Source organism: Aethalodelphis obliquidens, unplaced genomic scaffold (genome assembly GCF_003676395.1).
Source record: "Aethalodelphis obliquidens isolate GAN/ISIS:26980383/991018 unplaced genomic scaffold, ASM367639v1 scaffold3, whole genome shotgun sequence".
NCBI classification, from domain to species: domain Eukaryota; kingdom Metazoa; phylum Chordata; class Mammalia; order Artiodactyla; family Delphinidae; genus Aethalodelphis; species Aethalodelphis obliquidens.
Genome location: NW_020837947.1, coordinates 25,291,702 through 25,309,123, shown reverse-complemented (window position 1 = coordinate 25,309,123; position 17,422 = coordinate 25,291,702). Strand labels below are relative to the sequence as shown.

General features: G+C 41.9%; 1 protein-coding gene across 2 annotated transcripts in view; it reads left to right on the top strand.

Moving 5' to 3' along the window:
- ARFGEF3 (ARFGEF family member 3) overlaps positions 1 to 17,422 on the top strand; it is a 186,862-nt gene that overhangs the window by 26,450 nt on the left and 142,990 nt on the right. The window lies entirely within an intron of this gene.

The following is a 17,422-nucleotide window of genomic DNA, read 5'->3' as shown; positions in this document are numbered from 1 at the left end:
TTGGAGTGATAAAACCATTTGCTTGAAGTCACACAGCTAATATATGATAGAGGTTCAAATACAGGTTTGACCTGAAAATTGTTCTTTTAACTAATATATTCTATGTCCTTGATGCATGTTTGCTGAATACCTGTCATTTAGATGTGTTAGAATAGGAATGAATGTTGTCCCTATCTGTTCCCTCATTTCCCCTTTCCTCTTTGGAAAAATGTATCGAGAGAGAAGGCATATATGCAATTATTTGAATACTGGCTCTTCTCTAGGAATAGGCTTTATCACAGTGTATAGGTTATGAATGCCTTCAGTGGTAAGTAGTGGAAAGTCTAACAGCAGTTTAAACGAGATAGGGCTTATTTCCCTCATATAATATGCAGTGTGGAGTTAGGCCTTCAGCACTGGTATGTCCAGGATTCTGTCGGCCTTCCATTATAGTTGGCTCTTCATACCACAAAAAGGCTGTTGCAGCTCCAGTCATCACATCCTAATCCAAGACAGAAGGCAAAAAAACTGAAGGCAGAAGGGCAGTGCCAGCTAAACAGGTCTAGTCCTTTATATCAGGAAAGCAAAAGGTTGTTCAGAGCCACAGGGGAGGCTGAAAAGTAGGAAACAGGATTCTCCAGAAAGGCTTAGACCAATCCTGATCTACCAGTTGAGGCTGACCATACTGTCAGTCAAAACAAAGTTGGAATCTAGTTGCTAAGGAGAAGGCTGCCAACCACACATTTCAGAGAAGTAGAGGCTTTTAGAATTTGAAGAGGTGATAGAGAGATCCCCATCTTGCAGATAAGACAGCTGAGACTTAAGAAGAAGGCAGGTGTCTGAGCCAGGACGAAAGAGGGTTTCCTTAGAGTTTACTCTCCCAGTACACCTCCCTGATACTTCTATAAAGTGTTTGCTTTCAAAGCCCTTTCATATCTCCTACTCAGTTTATCCTTCTCATCCTTTTGAAGGGGGCTGGGAAGGGCAGACCCTTCCCAGTGTCTTGTGAGTAGAAGCGACGTCCCAGAGAGAGCTCAGCAACACGCCCAGGATTATACCCTATGTTTGTTGGCCAAAACGAAATCATAAATCTGCGGATTGGGCCAGAGTTAATAGACTTCATTGCCGCCCACGATACTGTGATTTTCCCTATGGCCTTCACACTTACACCAGGGCAGGGGCGCTCCCTGCTCAGACACCCTGAGCTTTCAGTCGGGCAGGTCCGGCTGCCTTGGCATGCCAGCAGAAATGTCTCCGGGGATGACTGGGCAGAGCTCAGCCTGCCTGGGGACATTGGGTCCTTCTTTGTCCCCAGGGAGAGAGGACAGCCACCCACTGTGGCTGTGAGAGTGGTGATGAGCAAGGGCCCATAAACGTGAGTCTGAATGTTTATTCCCAGGTTGATTTGACCCTGTCTTTCAGCTGCAGGGTTCCTGGTCATTCTGATCCCGTTCAGCATGTTCCTGCTGTGATACAGACAGTGGGTCAGGTCACCCTAGTAACAGGGCATCTTGTGCAGCTGGAAGAGTGTTTACGTGGTCGAGTCAGTTACTCTCCGTTTTCTGAATGGGGGTCCTTTCATTACCTTGGAAAAGGAGAGATTTTTTTCTTTAGCTAGAAGAGTCTATATAGTGGGATTTTACCGATAAAAATAGTAATTATAGCAGAATCATAGTTATAGTGTTTAAAATATGTGAATACTTGATAAATTCATTGACACATTTCCCTTTCTGCCGTAAGAACGTCTTTATCAGCCTTGAGGACCTTAGCTTGTTTCTGCTGATTTTGTGGGATATGTAGTTTTGCAAACTCACTAAGTCTCTATCTGGATTTAGGGCATTTACAGCCAAGACTGTTGTGAATGGCTGTGTTGCATTTGTTCTTTGTGACCTCTGAGGGATAAGCGTGCCAAGGATAATAACACCAGGAAGACTTATGTGAACGCCCATGAGAAGGAGGGTCTGGAGGGCCCTCCTGTTTAGTCACAGCTCAGTCCTTTGCAGTCGCATTGTCAGGCCCTGGACTGGGATTGGTGTCAGGCTGCTCTTACTGTCTTGGTTTCCAGTCTTCTGGTCTTTAAAAATTTCACTAAGGACAGTCTGCTACTGTTTCTTCCCTTCAGTGCATAAAAAAATACTGGGCATTTGTTTTTCTTCCAGTGCATATTGCATTTAGGAAGGTCATGCAGTTATAGAATAGATACGATATTACCTTGAGAGGAATAATGTAGCCCGTGGCTGATGTATGGTAAATAAAACTGCCTACAGGGTGAGCATGTTTAAGGCGGTTTAAAACAGGCCGAAAGGTAACTTGCCAAAGTTTGAAAACTGCAACTTTCAATTTGGCACTATAATGCCAATAACAAACCCAGCCTTTAAAAATAAATTTAATCCCAGTCGTGTCTTCACATCAGGTGAGGCCAGACCCACCTGTGGAGTGGCAGATGAATGTAGGTCTTATTCAGCTGACTGGACAGGCTGGGAGAGGCAAAGTGTAGAGTCTATACTGTGTTTAAAGCAGGCAGCTAATAAGGAACCAAACTAACCTTTTTTGGCTTTCACCCAAGGCTTATTTTTTTAAAAGTGCTTGCAGTGCTGAATGTATTGGGATATTCAGTTGTTGAAATACCACAAACATATTATTGCTGGGAGGAGTTGCTGCTTATGGGAAAATAAAATTTAACATCACTGTTCTCTGTCTGATGCTTATTGTCAAAATGAATTGCTTGAAGGGAGTCATCTCTGTGCGTGGATGGCTCAAAGTGATTCTCAATGCCTGTGGAGAAAAGAGCTGCAGCGCTTTAAACAGGGGACAGAGACTGTAACTTCAAAGTATAAAAGGTTTCGTTCTGCCCCCGCCAGCTTTATTGAGGTATAATTGACCAATAAGATTGTATATATTTAAGGTGTATAGTGTATTGATTTGGTATATGTATACATTGTGAAATGATTACCGTAATCAAGTTAATCAGCACATCCAACACCTCACATAGTTTGTGTGTGTATGGTGAGAACACTTAAGATCTACTCTCTTAGCAAAATTCAAGTATACAAGATTCAATTATACAGTACAGTATTACTGATCATAGTCACTAAGCTGTTCATTAGATCCCCAGAACTAATCCATCTCATAACTGAAAGTTTGTACCCTGTGACCAGCGTCTCCCTATTCGCCCGCCCTCCAGCCTTTGGCAACCACCATTCTACTCCCTCTTTCTCTAAGCTTGACTTGTTTTAGATTTCACATATAAGTGTGTGTGCTCATGCAGTATTTGTCTTTCTGCCTCTGGCTTATTTCATTTAGCACAGTGCCTTGTAGATTCACCAGTGTTGTTGCAAATGACAGGATTTCCTTCCTCTTTGTGGCTGAATAATATTCCATCGTGTGTGGTTCTATCTGTAGCTAGATAGGTATCACCTTTTCTTTATCCATTCATCTGTTGATGAGCACTTAAGTTGTTTCCGTAACTTGGCTATTGTGAATAAAGCAGCAATGAACATGGGAATGTGGATATTTCTTTTAGATACTGATTTCATTTGGATATATACCCAGACAAGGGATTGCTGGACCATATGGTAATTCCATATTTAACGTTTTGAGGAATCTCCCTACTGTTTTCCATAGTGGCTGCACCAATGTATATTCCCACTAACAGTACACAGGGTTTCCTTTTCTCCACATCCTTGCTAAAGCTCATCTTTATTCAGACAGAAACAATTCTTGATGGTACTTGTCCTGAGAGAAGTGGGGATTATTGCACTGGCTTTCTTGTGCTGCTGGGTTGTTTTAGCGGAGAACATAAGACAACTGGATGATTAATATTTTTTATTACTTTGGTTAATTTCCAGGAAGGTCTGTGTTTGTTTCCACCTTGTAGATGCCTTTCCCTTCCCCTTTTAGTTCCTGTTCCCTAATGATGCAGAGGCAACTTGTTGCTATGGAAAGAGTGTAGGCTTTTGTGTCACACAGTCCTTACATTTGAATCTGGACTCATCCATTTACCAGCTCTGTCCGTGGCTACTTGGCTCTCCATGTCTTGAACTGTAAGATGGACTTGATAATGTCCACTGCCCCATTTCTCATGAGGATTAAACGAGGTAACATAATGAGGAAGTTCCTAGTTCACAGCCTCTTCCATTGGATGGGCTCATCACTCCTCTTCCTTTCCATACCTTCTTCTGTACAACAGAGACCAAAGTGTTCCTAGTTTTTCCTCAGTTTTAACAGTAGGGTTCAGCTTATAACGGCACCTAATGCTTTACAGTAGTTATGTGACATGGGACAATTTACTTACTGTCTCTGAGCCTGTTAGCTCATTGATGGCATGGAAATAATTACCTGTTACATAGTGCTGTAAGTGCTAAATTAAACGAGATCATGTATATATGCCACGTCATAATGTCTGGCACAGAGTGGGCACTCAATGACCGATTGGTATTAATACTGTATGGACATATCTTGAAGGCAGCCTTCTTTCTGCCATCTTCTTGAGCACCACAGCTTCCTTTGACTTTTCCTTTGCTGGCATCATTTTTTCTCTCCACTCACTGACTGGAGGGATTTTTCTAAGCTCTGTCCTTCTGTTTTACATCTTTTACTTTTCCTTGGAAGTTTCATCCACTTCCGAGGCTTCAGCTACCACTTTTAGATGGCTACTGTCTACATTTTTTCTGAGCTCCAGATGGGTACATCCAGTTTTCTGTTTGTTAGTACTTGGATGCCCAAAGGAATCTTGAACTCAAAATATACAAAACTATAGTTATTATCCTTCCCACTTCCTTCCTCAAAACTGTTTTTCCAGTAGGTCCTCTCTACTCTACTTCTGTGCTATCTCTAGGTTCTGTTTCCTCCTTTCCATTTTTTAATACAGGCCCAAGTACATTGTACTTTCAGGACTATATCCCTATAGCAGAGGGCAGTTCCTTCTTCCAGATCTTCCCGCTGCCGGTAAATAATATCAACAACAAAACTATAATAACAAGACAGTGTGACCAGTAAGAAAAAGTACCTTGACATCAATCATTTGTTGGGCGTACAAGATGTTAGGCACTATCATACCACCCTAAGCCCTGGGTGAGGTGGGACCCTGCCCTGGGCTCATGTTGTAGAGGCCCTGTTCTCCTCCTCGGGGCTAAGGGAACATTCCCACCCAGAGCCCACCCTGCACCTTCAGCTCATGCTCTGAGTACTTGAGACTTAAGAGTTCCCTACTTAGATTATGCTGAGCCTCCTTCTAGAAACAGCATGGGGGCCCTTTCCCCACCTCTATCTTTGGGAATGTGCATCTCTAGGCTTGAGGCCTGGCCACAGGGCAGCTGTTTGCATGGGTTGTGGTCTGAGATTTGCCTGCAGTCTGGGATGTCCATACCTGTGCCCACGAGACCTCTCCTGGGGCAGGACAGATCCAGGGGTTGGAAGAGAAGGGGGTTGGCCCAGGTGTCTTCAGGAGTGCTGAGAAGGTTAGGCTGGGAATCAGCAGTGTTTCTAATGTAGCGTCCTATCAATCATTGCAATACTTCTCAAGGTAGATAATGTTACTTCTGTATTTTGAGATGAATAAAACGAGACTTGAAGAGGTTGAAAACTTAGTGCACAGGTTGTAATTGGCAGAGCCTAAATTTGACCCAGATTAGTTTGACTCCAAAATTTTTTTCCATGATATTTGTACTGTTTATCCATTTCCCACATTGTAGCCAGAGTTCTATTTTGTATAGAAAATGTCTGAGATCACCTTATTCCCTTGATTAAAAATCTTTTATTCTTCATTTTCAATTGGCTAAAGGCCAGTCTCTCTGGCCTCGCATGCGAGACCCTTCAAAACCTGGTTCAAATCCACTTTGTCAAACTCATTTCTCACCAGTCTTCCCACCATGACTTATTGGGTCATAACCGTACTTGGGCTGTTCCATGAATCCACGCTGTGTTTGCACTCACAGTCTCAGCTGGGTATGTCCTTTCCCTCTTCCTCACCTGGCTGACCAAGTCCCATACTGTCCCCTCCTTTTTCAGGGCCAAATGAGTATCACCTTGTGCATGAAGACATTTGAATTTTTCTAGATAGGCTCTCTCCTGCCCCTATTATATACTTCTGTAGTTGTGTATACCTTAATACAAGTGCTTATTACTTTGTACCTGTGTTATCTCCCTTAGACAGTGGGTTCCTTGTGGACAGGAACTCTGTCTCATTCATCATTATGCCTAATACTTCATACAGAGCCTGGATGTCTAGTAGGCTACATAAATATTAAAATAAAAAATCTTTTTATTACTGAACAACTTACATACTTCTCAAAGATAGATTATTAGCCACTGAGGAATACAAATTTGAGTTCTGACATTTGTGTTGATTTGCTAATAGACTGGTTTTACAGGCGTTTTGACATCGTAACTGGAAATTTCTGTCTCACAGAAAAATGTAACTTTACATTTAATCCTACCGTTTTGCTGTCATGACATTTAAGTGGTGAGAAGTCATTATAATAAATGTATACACACCATTTGTGAGCTTTAATAGGCCAGTGAGTTCTGAATAGAATGTAAAGAAATCACAGTTTTGTCTCAAAGGGATTAGTTTTTTTGTTTTTTTTTTTTAACATGGTCACTGATTCTTTGACACACCTCTAACTGAGAGATGGGGTCTATATCCCCTCTCTTTGAGTCTGCTTGGGCTTGTGACTATACGACAGAAGTGATTTTTTTTTTTTTTTTTTTTTTTTAGATGTTGAGGGTAGGTGTTTAGTAATTTATTTATTTTTGCTGTGTTAGGTCTTCGTTTCTGTGCGAGGGCTTTCTCTAGTTGTGGCAAGCTGGGGCCACTCTTCATCGCGGTGCGCGGGCCTCTCACTATCGCGGCCTCTCTTGTTGCGGAGCACAGGCTCCAGACGTGCAGGCTCAGTAATTGAGGCTCATGGGCCTGGTTGCTCTGCGGCATGTGGGATCTTCCCAGACCAGGGCTTGAACCCGTGTCCCCTGCATTAGCAGGCAGATTCTCAACCACTGCGCCACCAGGGAAGCCCTAGTTTTTGTTTCTTAAGTTACCTGTTTTTGGTTATATAGGTGTTTCTGAATGATGTTTATTGCATAGACTTACTGTTTTTCAACAGGTAACTACCATTTGCATAAAGTTATCAGCACATAAAAAAGATGATGTTGTGGTATGGCTCATTTTCTCTTCTTCCCTAAGATTTGAGTATTAGAGTTAGAAATCTTATTTGTTCTAGTGCTTTCTCCCTAATTGTCCCTCCGCGACAGAGATTCTGGGCAGAGTCTTGCCTCTAGATTGCCTGTCAGAGCATTTTCATCATGAAAAAAATCAGTAAGTAACAAAATGCCTGTGGTTCCATGTTAGAGGGCAGGGCAGTTCCCATAGGCATGTTTCATTCTGTTAGCATGTTCACACTGTAAACCTGAAAGCTTGATTGGAAGAAAACATGCCATAGAAAGAAGCAAAATTAATTTAAGCATACTGATTTTAGATACATGTGACTTTGGTAATTATATCAATACTTGAGGGTCATAAGCAAGCCTGTTTTCAGCCACAAAGGTTTTGGGGAGAAGAAAGAATTCAGTAAGTGTTTGAAAGATGCTAAGGAAATGTCTTTGGGGAAAGAAACTATTCCAGGAATATTGCCCAGCTTTTGATAAAGTGGGAAGGGTAGTGACTTGATGAAGAGATGAAGTTGGCACAGAGGAAATTCAGGAAGGATGAGATTGAAGCCGTTACTGGAAACACGGCCTTTGAGGATTCTAGGCGAAAGCTTTGAAGGAAAGGGGGTGTGTGTTTATGCACATACAGGAGAGGGCTAGCCTCCCTTCTTCTCTATTTCTAAAGGTAATATATTTTATTATTGAGAGATTTTAAAATGTTGAAACATGTAAATAATAAAACCAAAACCATCCATGTTCCCAAAAGACTGAGATATATTCCAGAGGGGTTTTGAGGAATTTCTTTCCAGCCTCAGTCCCTTTTTCCTTCACTCACTTGTGTGTGCATATAACTTTTTAATTCAAGTGTAGGACCATGGTATGGTATATTTTCTACATTGTATTCTCATTTTAAATTTCTTCGACATAACATTTTCAAAGCATTCTCCTGTGTTAATAAAAACTTTTCAAGATACTTTAAATTATTGTATGTTATTCCATTTCAGAGATGTACCAGAATTTATTTAACCTTATTTACATTATAAATAAAACTACAGATAAATCTCTGCACGTGATACTTTGCTATATCTCTGATGATTTCTTTAGAAAAGGTTCATACAATAGAAAATCTAGGTCAAAGCATACTAATATTTTTAAGCTCTTGAGATACATTGACAAATTGTTTTTGATGACAGAATTAAAGAGGAACATCTTTCCATGGTGCCACAGGAAGTGGTTATGTGAGGAACTGATAAGTGTGTTGATGGAGGTGAGGAGGGGTTTATAAGTGGAAAAATGTAAACGTTCATGCGTGAATGATTGATGTGGGAGATAAAGTGAGGAAGTGTAAGGATGGATTGATGATGGACAGAAAGGAGTTTCTTTGTGAAGGGTGCTTCACGGTCTTGCTGTGTGTGAAATGCTTAACCAGGTCTTGGAACAGGTGTGAGAGTGACAAATGGTAACCATTCACGTCACATGCTGTTAAGGAGCTTGAGTTCAGGGGTCCAGTGCTGCTCCAGCCCTTGTCCAGGAGTGACTGGTCCTCTCTCCCTTTCACTTCCCTCATCAGTAAATGTCGATAACATTCGTCCTTCCTCGTTGGGTTGGTGTGCAGCTTAGATGACATTGTGTGCCTAGGCCCTTAGCCTGGTGTGTGGCACACTAAGGCTTTAACAATTGGCACTTCCCTTGTATCAGTTAGTTATCCTCTGGTTGAAAGTGACAGAACACTCCATCCAAAGAGAAAAGCCAGTATGTTGTGTCCAACACAGAGTGTTGTATCCGATGGAATGGGAATGCCACTTGATTTGGTCTTTTTTTTTTTTTTTTTTTTTTTACCGGACTTGTTTATTTTTATAAGCTCAACCAATCTTTAAATGGCCTTTATGTTAACACTTCTTAGGCATTTTCCACTTATTTGTTCGTTTGTTTACTCATTCATCCATTCAGAAGGTGAATGTACACATTTACACTTGTCCCTATCTTGAAAAGGAATGATATCCGTTTTCCTCTGTTCTTTTTTTTTTTTTTTGCGGTACGCGGGCCTCTCACTGTTCTGGCCTCTCCCGTTGTGGAGCACAGGCTCCGGACGTGCAGGCTCAGCGGCCATGGCTCACGGGCCCAGCCGCTCCGCGGCATGTGGGATCTTCCCGGACCGGGGCACGAACCCGTGTCCCCTGCATCGGCAGGCGGACTCTCAACCACTGCGCCACCAGGGAAGCCCTTCCTCTGTTCTTTACTCAGTGCCATGTGCAGTGCCCCAGACATAATAGCTGCTCAGTAGTTGTTAAAAAAAAAATCAGGAACAGCCTCCTTATGATTAATATGGACTTTATTTTCTTTTTTTGTCCTCTAGGGGGAAAAAAAAAGAAAACCTTTAGTGTTTTTCCCCCGATTACATAGAATTTATGTCTTTTGGTAGAAGTAGTAGTATTGATAATTCTAGATTGCAGGTGAAAATACCAAGCCACCTTTAGTTTTTTTCAAAGATAAATAAGCTATGGGGATATAATATACAGCATGGTGACTTTAACAATACTACATTATATATTTGAAAGTTGCTAAGACAGTAGAACTTCAAAGTTCTCATCACAAGAAAAAAAATTGTAACTATGTGAGGTGATCCTTGTTAACTAAACGTATTGAGGTCGTTATTTTGCAATATATACATATATCAAATCATTTTGTTGTACGCTTTAAACTTCTACAATGTTATATGTAACTTACATGTCTCAATAAGTCATTGGAAAAATTTTTTTTCAAAATGAAAAAAAATTTACTCTTATAAATTAGCTTCTTGACCTATTGTGTTTTATATTTTTTAAATATTGCAAGAATATTAAAATGAAAAAGATAAACCCATTTCCCTATTACAGTAGTATACCAAAATGTTTTCATATTTATGTTGCTTTCTATTCTTTTACGGCTTATTTTTTAATTACACATGTCAAATCGCAAAGATAAAAATCTAGATAGTATTTACAAATTTTCAGGTGATTGATAACCTAAATTGTCTGCAGTTGTCCTCTCAGTACAAAAACCTATTAGCATAGTGAGGCCCATCAGGTAAATGGAGGTTTACTTTATAAACAAGAAGTGTACATATAATTACTAAAAAGGACTGTTGATGTAAGTGCCAAGAAGAAAATGAGTTCCATATTTAATATTTTCTGTGTGTATGTGCAGATTCACTCACCTTTTTGAGCTGAACAGGAGAAGAAAATACTGTGATGTTAACTTGTGAGGAGCCAGTGACTTTGTGGCTTTTTGAATATTTTCTTCAGATTATATCAGTATATTCTAGAGTTATTATATAAAAATTAATACAAATAGAAAGTATAAATAGAAAGAAAATGAAAGATCCCCCATGCCACTCTCTGGACATACCCATGGTCAGCATTCAGCCCAGCTCTCTTCTTAGGTAGTGCCCTCATTGATTTTCATTGTTGTGTGTCTCTCTGTACTGTTTGGATTTTGTAATGTACATGTATGCCTTTTATAATGAAATATAATAAAAGTATATTTTGAGGGAAAATATGAGCATAACCATATTTAGGATTCTTTTCTAAAATATTTTTATTGAAATATAGTTGATTTACAATGTCGTGTTAGTTTCAGGTACACAGCAAAGTGATTCGGTTATACATATATATGTATATCCTTTTTCAGATTCTTTTTCCTTACAGGTTATTACAAGATATTGAGTATAGTTCCCTGTGCTGTACAGTAGGACCTTGTTGGTTATCTATTTAGGATTCTTTTTAACAAAGTGAATCATGTAAAATGATGAATATTCAACACTTTCTGATGTACAGAAAATGGCAGTTTCATATGTTCTACTTAATAATCGCAGTAGGCTTGCTAAGACATCTCGAAATCCTGCAGGAGAAATGGGATTTTATGTTGTTCACAGTTGTATCCCTAGGACCTAGAACAGTTCCTGAAGGATGAACCTAATCTTTGTTGCGAAATATAGAGGTTACTGATGAAGATAATTTCATAAAAATAGGAGTGAAAATAGAAAGAAATGGAAACATTTTAACTGCACTGCAGAGAAAATCAATTAAGGAAACAATTCAGTTCCAGTTGGCTCAGTGAATTGGCTGTGGCGAAAGCTTCGTCCATGAAAATTCATCAGTGTTGATGCAAACTGTTTAAACATCGGTATTCATAAACACAAATAATATCCCAAGTGTCACAACAAGGGGCTGAAAAACCTTCTGTACTCAAACTAGGAAAGGTCATGATTACTAGGAAAAGTGATGGCTGTCCTTGAACCCAGCAGCTAGATCCAAAGCCGCATTTATCCCATTCATCCAAACTGTATGTACCTTTCCATAACTACATTCATAACTGCATTCCAACTGTCAAATGTAACACATTTCTTCACGAACGACCCCGCACAGTAGGATACTTTACATTACTTACTTGATGTCTGTCCCCATTCTTTTGAACGGGTGGCATCTGAGTTGCTGTTTGTGAAGGAGGGTGCCGCATGCCACAGTTGGTGGGGAGCTGCCGGCTGGCGGAGGCCAGAGAACAGGGGTTTTGAAGACATGGTCTAAATTTAAACCACAGCTCTGTCATTTACAAACATGCGGCCTTGGACAGGTAATCTAGTCTCTCTTAGTTTGTTTTGTCAACAGTTAAATCTCTACATAATAAAATAGTAAATATGACGGTGTGAACACGGTACTTGGGACATACAGGCCGCTGGTATGCAATCAGAGCCATGGTTATTATGTGAAGGAATCTGGACAGTTACTGAATAAACGGCTTAGATCATAGAATCCTAGAAGTATACAGCATAAGCAGACCTCAGAAATCTAAGGTATCTTTGTGCTTCGTCCCATGTAGTGCATCAAAGAGGAAGCAACTTAAAATTCAGAAACAGGTTTGGTTTTACATGAAGTTCATTTTTGTGCTCATTATTGAAAGGTAATTTTTGGTACATCCTATCTGTTCCCCCATTCACCCATTTTAATATCCCTTTGTCCATTGTTATCTTCCAGCCCAATAAAGCTTGTCTGTGAACCATGACAACACAGTTAAGGAGAGAGACTCAGTCTCCTTGACACAACCAGACACTGTCACGGGATGATGTCTTCCTCATGCATGTGCAGAGCTGCTAATTATTCTTCTTTAAGAAATAATGACATGCCAAGGCATGAAACCCGGGGCCACTGTCCACATTTAATTAGGCAAGAGTGATCTTGCACATGCTCGTGCATAAAAAATAATCGCTTGATGTAACTGAATGTTGGTTTTGGTATGCCCTTTCCCCAATTAGGCATCATCTAGCAAGATCAAAAGATGATTTATTCCAAGACGGTCTGTGCAGAGGGGACTGAGTGTGTGCCACGTTGCATCTTCATTATAAATTTCATCCTGAGACTCAATTAACAGGCCTGTTATTCTCTTTTATTAAAATCACTTTAAAAAATTAAGGCAGCAGGGTTTTTATGGTACCACAGAGCAAGCAGTGAAATCAATTGTGCCCCACGTGTGTTCGTTTCATGTCGAAGTCGTGATCTGAGGCTCATGACACTCATCTAGGGGCCTGCTGGGGCTGAGGCGCTGAGAGACATTGGATCCTGAGGAGGGTTAGTCGTCCCTCTCACCTCCTACACACACACAGCCACACGCACACACACAGCCACACGCACACACACAGCCACACACACAGCCACACGCACACACAGCCACGCACACACGGCCACACGCACACAGCCACACACACACACAGCCACACGCACACACAGCCATGCACACGCACACACGGCCACACGCACACAGCCACACACACACACACAGCCACACGCACACACACAGCCACGCACACGCACACACGGCCACACGCACACAGCCCCACACACACACACACAGCCACCTCTCTGCTTTAGGGCTCAGTGTAATATCACTTCAAAGCTTTTCATCCTAGTGGAACCTTGAGCCCAGCCAGGGAACATGGCCCACTTCTCTTACACAGACACGGAGGTTTCGGCCATGTTGGGCAGGTCCTTTCTCCGGAAAGCAGGGGCTCTTAACTTGGGATCTATGTGGAGTTAGGGCTTGAGGGGGCCTGTGAATCCTCTGAAATTACTTGCATGCTCCTCTAGGAAGAAGATCTTTTTGTGTTCATGATCCCGAAAAGCTTAAGGAACAGAACTATTCTAGCTTTGCTCTGATCTTTTGACACCAAAGGGTGTTGGAAGAAACTTGGTCTTGGGAGTGAGACGGATTTCCATTTGAATTGTCTCCGATAGATTTTAGCCGTGTAACATTGGGCAGGCTGTGAACCCTCTCTGAATCTCCATTTTCTCAACTGTAGAACAAGGGTAAGAATGCCTATTTTAAGGTTACAGTGACTGGTAGACTAAATAGCGAAATAACAAGTAATTTTTATTCCCTTTTCATCCCATGAATAAAATGAAAGCAAGTATCTGTTCTGTCTTGTTCCGTGTTGGGTCTTTGCAAGCATCCATGACGGTCCCTTGCACACAGCAGGCACTCAAGTGTTGGTTGGATGGATAGTTGGGTGGCTTGGAGTGCCTTGGTTTAGTACCCAGGTGAAGTCTGTCAGTCTGCTTCCTCGAAGCACTGATTTTCTAAGAGAAATCTGTCTTGCTAAGACCGTGCCAGGACATGTGCTCTATGTCCTTTGCAAAATCTTTCTGGATACTATGACAAGATGAGATAGACCTTGTTATCCTGTACTGAAAATCATGGTCTTTGCTGGGCCTTTGTCTATATCAGGGCTGGGCAACTAGCCTGTAGGCCAAATCTGGCGTGTTGCCTGTTTTTGTAAATAAAGTCTTCTGGGTTTTTTAAATGAATTTATTTATTCATTTATTTAGTTTTGGCTGTGTTGGGTCTTTGTTGCTGAGCACGGGCTTCTCATTGCGGTGGCTTCTCTTGCTGTGGAGCACAGGCTCTGGGCGCACGGACTTCCGTCGTTGTGGCACGTGGGCTCAGTAGTTGTGGCTCATGGGCTCTAGAGCACCGGCTCAGTAGTTGTGGCACATGGGCTTAGTTGCTCCACGGCATGTGGGATCTTCTTGGACCAGGGCTTGAACTCGTGTCCCCTGCTCTGGCAGGCGGATTCTTAACCACTGTGCCACCAGGGAAGTCCTGTAAATAAAGTTTTATTGGAATGTAGCCAGGCTCATTGATTTACATGTTGTCTCTGACTGCTTTTGTGCTATAGCAGCGTTGAGCACAGAGACCGTATGGTCTTCAAAGCCTAAAATATTTTCTGTCTACCTCTTTATGGAAAAAGTTTTCCAACCCCGCTATATATTTTCTGTACTCTTTACTATAACCCTGCAGGATTGGTCTTAAGATGCTCTTGTAATGGATTGGGAAGCTAAGATTTTTTTTTAAATGTTTATTTATTTGGCTGTGTTGGGTCTTTGTTGCTGCGCTTAGGCTTTCTCTAGTTGTGGAGAGCTGGGGCTACTCTTTGTTGCGGTGCGGTGGCTTCTCTTGTTGCGGAGCACGGGCTGTAGGCGCACGGGCTTCAGTAGTTGTGGCACACGGGCTCAGTAGTTGTGGCTTGCGGGCTCTAGAGTGCAGGCTCAGTAGTTGTGGCACATGGGCTTAGTTGCTCCATGGCATGTGGGATCTTCCCAGCCCAGGGATCAAACCCGTGTCCCCTGCATTGGCAGGCAGATTCTTAACCCCACTGCGCCTCCAGGGAAGTCCAGGAAGCTAAGATTCAACAGAGCTAAGTATATTAAGTGAGATTGAACAATTTATAATTGTTAGGGTTTGAATCCAGGTCTGTGTGATTCCACAGCCCATAGTCCTTCCACTAAATGGTGATACCTTGCAATTAAACCCAAACCTAGCTGAACCAATTACATCTTCCAGTCCTTCCTGGTGACCACGACTGGCATGGGGAACAGTTCAATGATGTCCCCTGGAATCGTGGTGGGACCTGGTAGTCCTGGCATTTGTCAGCAATCTGTTTCCGGTCTGCAATAGAAATTGTGTGAATGTAGAAGTAGGTAAGAGAGTGGAATGAGGATTTCAAGGACTGGTACTGTCAACGGCAGAGCAGTGAGAGCATGCTGTTGTTTATCTGCAAACATAATGCTGCTCCCTAAGGGTCGGGGGTTCAGCATTCCAGGAAGGTCCTTGTTGCTGCTGAATGTGGCATCCACTCTCGCTTGGTGCCTTGGATGACAAATGTGTAATACGTGTGCATTTTCAGCACACAGCCACTCAGCAGAGAATTTCACTGGCCCAGGCTATGAGACTGTTAAGAGTTTGGGACATTGACACTTGCTCACTACCATCATGCCCTCATTGGCTGATCTGACTCCAAAAACTGGAGATGAAAGTTCTTTCACAGTGAATTAAGCCTGGTGGAAATTTGATTGTTTCAAGGGTTTCCAGATGAAGTTCTATGGCTCTTCTGTTAATTCCTCCATCAGCCCATTATTGCTAATTCTCACTTGACTTTCACCCTTCCAATTAATTTTTCTAAGCTTGTAAACTGGTTATGATTAAATAAAAGAATCAAAATTGGGAAAATTAGCTATTCCTGCTTTAACTGACTGCATAGCAGTGTTTGCCTTGAAACTGAGAGAAACTGACATAACCGTAACAGCGACAAAATTCTAGCCACCCAACTGGAAGTAACACAGTTGGGTAATTTATCCACCTGTCAAAGGATGTACTAATGAAAAATGGCTGTAGTGTGAATCAATTTTCATATAAAAGTGGGGTATTGTAACTTGGGGATAGAAGAATTAGGAGGGCTTAATGCTCTTTCCGATCGGCTGGTTTTGTTCTTTGTGGCCAGCGTTAGGGGGAGTGTCTGGTACTCTCTCAATCTGTCATGGAGCTGCTGATGGAGGATTCCATGGAAAAGCTGCAGGTGCACAGGAAGGAATCAGAGCTATAATTAACTTTCTGTTTCACTGTGTTCTGCAACAGTGACCCTTGTTCCTCCAACGACTACTGTAGTCTTACCCTGTGGCTTTCCTACTCTCTAAAGTCGATGAATCTTTCCATTTATGCTGAAAATATAAAACAGGTAAAAATGGGGCTGCTCTGGTTTAAGTGAGGGTGGAGGAACCTGGTGAAATGAAGTAACATTTCATTTGTTGTGCCAGTGTAACTCTGTGGGGAAATAATGGGTTGATTAAAATTCTTGATCTATTGTTTAATTATTCAGAGTGAATCCTTCTTACCGAAAAATAGATTTCTCTTTGTAGCCTTTTTGGTTTATTCCTAACATATTTTAGGGCCCAGTTATGTTTTTCTTAAGCTTCAAAATACACATAGTTCTCAAGCCATTTTTTTTGTCTTTCATTTGACGCCAGGTACTTCTCATGGATCAAAGCTGTTGATGGTTTGTTTGTATTTCTGTCTTGGAAACATGTTTATATGGAATCTAAAAAAAAAGAAATGGTTCTGAAGAACCTGGGGGCAGGACAGGAATAAAGCCGCGGACATAGAGAACGGACTAGAGGCACGGGGAGGGGGAAGGATAAGCTGGGACGAAGTGAGAGTGGCATGGACTTATATACACTACCAAATGTAAAATAGATAGCTAGTGGGAAGCAGCTGCATAGCACAGGGAGATCAGCTCCGTGCTTTGTGACCACCTAGAGGGCTGGGATAGGGAGGGTGGGAGGGAGATGCAAGAGGGAGGGGATATGGGGATATGTGTATATGTATAGCTGATTCACTTTGTTCTACAGCAGAAACTAACACACCATGTAAAGCAATTTTACTCCAATAAAGATGTTAAAAAAAAAAAAAGAATCCATCACAGGAACTTTCCTGGTGGCACAGTGGTTAAGAATCCGCCTGCCAATGCAGGGGAAATGGGTTCAATCCCTGGTCCAGGAAGATTCCACATGCTGTGGAGCAACTAAGCCTGTGCTCCACAACTACTGAGCCTGCGCTTTAGAGTCTGTGAGCCACAACTACAGAGCCCGTATGCCACAACTACTAAGCCCACGTGCCACAACTACTGAACCCCGCGTGCTCTAGGGCCTACGTGTGGAAACTACTCAGCCTGTGGGCTGCAACTACTGAAGCCCTCCCACCTAGGGCCTGTGCTCCGTGACAAGAGAAGCCACTTCAGTGAGAAGCCCCCTCTCGCCACAACTAGAGAAAGCAGCAACAAAGACCCAGTGCAGCCAAAAATAAAATAAATAAAAAAATAAAAATAACCCATCACAAAATTTAGGTCTCCCTGGTGGAGACTAAAGGGCAAATTCATAAATTATAAGTGATTATTGAACAGTTTGAATTGGGGAAGAAATTGACAAGTGCATCA